Here is a 5,138-nt window from a genome sequence, read left to right on the forward strand (position 1 = left end):
TGAACACCTGGTAACCGACATTAACAAGATGCATATAAGAATATCCCCTATCATTCCGGGAAATCCTTCGGACATGATAAAAACGAATTCGAAGTACTAAAGCATCCGGTACTTAGATGGGGTTCGTTAGGCCCAATAGATCTATCTTTATGATTCGCGTCAATTAGTAGATCGGTTTACTAATTCTTAGGCTACCAAGCAAAAGGGGCATATTCGGCTTCAATCATTCACCCATATAATGTAGTTTCATTTACTTGTGTCTATTTCGTAAAACATTTATAAAACTGCATGTATTCTCATCCCAAAATATTAGATTTTAAAAGTGGGACTATAACTCACTTTCACAGATTTTTACTTCGTCGAGAAGTAATACTTGGCCACTGGTCGATTCACGAACCTATAACAAATATGTACATATATATCAAAGTATGTTCAAAATATATTTACAACATTTTTAATACGTTTTACTGTTTTAAGTTTATTAAGTCTGCTGTCCTTGTTAGTAACCTACAACTAGTTGTCCATAATTAGATGTACATAAATAAATCGATATATATTATCTTGAATCAATCCACGACCCAGTGTATACACGTCTCAGGCTAGATCACAACTCAAAGTATATATATTTTTGGAATCAACCTCAACTCTGTATAGCTAACTCCAACATTACTGCATATAGAGTGTCTATGGTTGTTCCAAATAATATATATAGATGGGTCGATATGATATGTCAAAACATTTACATACGTGTCTATGGTATCCCAAGAGTACATAATATATTCGAATACATGTATAATACAATATAAGTTAGCTAGGATATGATTAATATAAATTTGTTACCAATTTTCACGTAGCTACAACAAGCAAAAATATCCAATCTTGTTTTATCCATAACTTCTTCGTTTTAAATCCGTTTTGAGTGTTTCAAGTTGCTATGGTTTCATATTGAACTTAAGTTTATGAATATAAAGAGAAAAAGTATAAGTTTATAGTCAGAAATACAGGTAACAAGTCATTTTTGTAAAGCTAGTCATTTCAGTCGAAAGAACGACGTCTAGATGACCATTTTGGAAAACATACTTCCACTTTGAGTTTAACCATGATTTTTGGATATAGTTTCATGTTCATAAGAAAAATCATTTTCCCAGAATAACAACTTTTAAATCAAAGTTTATCATAGTTTTTAATTAACTAACCCAAAACAGCCCGCGGTGTTTCTACGACGGCGTATATCCGGTTTTACGGTGTTTTTCGTGTTTTCTGGTTTTAAATCATTAAGTTAGCATATCATATAGATATATAACATGTTTTTAATTGATTTTAAAAGTCAAGTTAGAAAGATTAACTTTTTTTTGCGAACAAGTTTAGAATTAACTAAACTATGTTCTAGTGATTACATGTTCAAAACTTCGAATAAGATAGTTTTATATGTATGAATCAAATGATGTTATGAACATCATTACTACCTCAAGTTTAGTAGGTAAACCTACTAGAAGTGACAAGAAATTTATCTAGCTTCAAAGGATCTTGGATAGCTTGAAAGTTCTTGAAGTAGAATCATGACACAAAAACAAATTCAAGTAAGATTATCACTCGAATTAAGATAGTTATAGTTATAGGAATTGAATCAAAGTTTATATATGAGTATTACCTTGATTTAGAATGATATCTTACTATAAAAAACAAGGATTTCTTGAGGTTGGATGATCACTTTACAAGATTGGAAGTGAGCTAGTAAACTTGGAAGTATTCTTGATTTTATGAAACTAGAACTTGTAGAATTTATGAAGAACACATAGAACTTGAAGATAGAACTTGAGAGAGATCAATTAGATGAAGAAAATTGAAGAATGAAAGTGTTTGTAGGTGTTTTTGGTCGTTGGTATATGGATTAGATATAAAGGATGTGTAATTTTGTTTACATGTAAATAAGTCATGAATGATTAATAATATTTTTGTAATTTTAGGAGATATTTCATGCTAGTTGCCAAATGATGGTTCCCACATGTGGTAGGTGACTCACATGGACTACTAAGAGCTGATCATTGGATTATATATACCAATAGTACATACATCTAAAAGCTATGTATTGTACGAGTACGAATACGGGTGCATACGAGTAGAATTGTTGATGAAATTGAACGAGGATGTAATTGTAAGCATTTTTGTTAAGTAGAAGTATTTTGATAAGTGTCTTGAATTCTTTCAAAAGTTTATAAATACATTTTAAAACACTACACGTATATACATTTTAACTGAGTCGTTAAGTCATCGTTAGTCGTTACATGTAAGTGTTGTTTTGAAACCTTTAGGTTAATGATGATGTTAAATGTTGTTAACCCATTGTTTATTATATCTAAAGAGATGTTAAATTATTACAATTAAATATCGTTACAACGATAATCGTTACATATATGCCTCGTTTCGAAATCGTTAAGTTAGTAGTCTTGTTTTACATATGTAGTTCATTGTTAACATACTTAATGATATACTTAATTATCATTTTATCATTTTAAACATAGTGTATCAATATCTTAATATGATTCATATGTAATTAGTAAGACGTTGATATAACGATAATCGTTATATATATCATTTTCGAGTTTCTTAATTCAATAGGCTCATTTTTATGTATATAACTCATTGTTAAAATACCTAATGAGATACATACTTATAATAATATCATGTTAACTATACATATATATATATATATATATATATATATATATATATATATATATATATATATATATATATATATATATATATATATATATGTCATCATATAGTTTTTTACAAGTGTTAACGTTCGTGAATCACCGGTCAACTTGGGTGGTCAATTGTCTACATGAAACCTATTTCAATTAATCAAGTCTTAACAAGTTTGATTGCTTAACATGTTGGAAACACTTAATCATGTAAATATCAATTTAATTTAATATAAATAAACATGGAAAAGTTCGGGTCACTACAGTACCTACCCGTTAAATAAATTTCGTCCCGAAATTTTAAGCAGTTGGAGGTGTTAACGTATCTTCTGGAAATAAGTTCGGGTATTTCTTCTTCATCTGATCTTCTCGTTCCCAGGTGAAATCGGGTCCTCTATGGACATTCCATCGAACCTTAACAATTGGTATCTTGTTTTGCTTAAGTCTTTTAACCTCACGATCCATTATTTCGACAGGTTCCTCGATGAATTGAAGTTTTCATTGATTTGGATTTTGTTTAATGGAATAGTGAGATCTTCTTTAGCAAAACATTTCTTCAAATTCAAGACGTGGAAAGTGTTATGTACAGCCGCGAGTTGTTGAGGTAACTCAAGTTGGTAAGCTACTGGTCCGACACGATCAATAATCTTGAATGGTCCAATATACCTTGGATTTAATTTCCCTCGTTTACCAAATCGAACAACGCCTTTCCAAGGTGCAACCTTAAGCATGACCATCTCTCCAATTTCAAATTCTATATCTTTTCTTTTAATGTTGGCGTAGCTCTTTTGTCGACTTCGGGCGGTTTTCAACCGTTGTTGAATTTGGATGATCTTCTCGGTAGTTTCTTGTATTATCTCCGGACCCGTAATCTATCTATCCCCCACTTCACTCCAACAAATCGGAGACCTGCACTTTCTACCATAAAGTGCTTCAAACGGCGCCATCTCAATGCTTGAATGGTAGCTGTTGTTGTAGGAAAATTTTGCTAACGGTAGATGTCGATCCCAACTATTTCTGAAATCAATAACACATGCTCGTAGCATGTCTTCAAGCATTTGTATCGTCCTTTTGCTCTGCCCATCAGTTTGTGGATGATAGGCAGTACTCATGTCTAGACGAGTTCCTAATGCTTGCTGTAATGTCTGCCAGAATCTTGAAATAAATCTGCCATCCCTATCAGAGATAATAGAGATTGGTATTCCATGTCTGAAGACGACTTCCTTCAAATACAGTCGTGCTAACTTCTCCATCTTGTCATCTTCTCTTATTGGCAGGAAGTGTGCTGATTTGGTGAGATGATCAACTATTACCCAAATAGTATCAAAACCACTTGCAGTCCTTGGCAATTTAGTGATGAAATCCATGGTAATGTTTTCCCATTTTCATTCCGGGATTTCGGGTTGTTGAAGTAGACCTGATGGTTTCTGATGCTCCGTTTTGACCTTAGAACACGTCAAACATTCCCCTACGTATTTACCAACATCGGCTTTCATACCTGGCCACCAAAAATGTTTCTTGAGATCCTTGTACATCTTCCCCGTTCCAGGATGTATTGAGTATCTGGTTTTATGAGCTTCTCTAAGTACCATTTCTCTCATATCTCCAAATTTTGGTACCCAAATTCTTTCAGCCCTATACCGGGTTCCATCTTCCCGAATATTAAGATGCTTCTCCGATCCTTTGGGTATTTCATCCTTTAAATTTCCCACTTTTAAAACTCCTTGTTGCACCTCCTTTATTTGAGTAGTAAGGTTAGTGTGAATCATTATATTCATAGCTTTTACTCGAACGAGTTCTCTGTCCTTTCTGCTCAAGGCCTCGGCTACCACATTTGCCTTCCCCGGGTGGTAACGAATCTCAAAGTCGTAATCATTCAACAATTCAATCCATCTACGCTGCCTCATATTCAGTTGTTTCTGATTAAATATGTGTTGAAGACTTTTGTGGTCGGTATTTATAATACTTTTGACCCCATATAAGTAGTACCTCCAAGTCTTTAATGCAAAAACAACCGCATCTAATTCCAAATCATGCGTCGTATAATTCTGTTCGTGAATCTTCAATTGTCTAGATGCATAAGCAATTACTTTCGTTCGTTGCATTAATACACAACCGAGACCTTGAGTTGAGGCATCAGAATATATCACAAAATCATCATTCCCTTCAGGTAATGACAATATAGGTGCCGTAGTTAACTTTTTCTTTAACAATTAAAACGCTTTCTCTTGTTCATCGTTCCATTCAAATATCTTCCCTTTATGAGTTAATGCAGTCAAGGGTTTTGCTATTCTGGAAAAGTCTTGGATGAACCTTCTGTAGTAACCAGCTAGTCCTAAAAATTGGCGTATGTGTTTCGGAGTTTTCGGGGTTTCCCACTTTTCAATGGTTTCAATCTTTGCTGGATCCACCTGAATACCTTCTTTGTTC

The sequence above is a fragment of the Rutidosis leptorrhynchoides genome, chromosome 7 (assembly GCF_046630445.1).
Source record: "Rutidosis leptorrhynchoides isolate AG116_Rl617_1_P2 chromosome 7, CSIRO_AGI_Rlap_v1, whole genome shotgun sequence".
Lineage (NCBI taxonomy): Eukaryota > Viridiplantae > Streptophyta > Magnoliopsida > Asterales > Asteraceae > Rutidosis > Rutidosis leptorrhynchoides.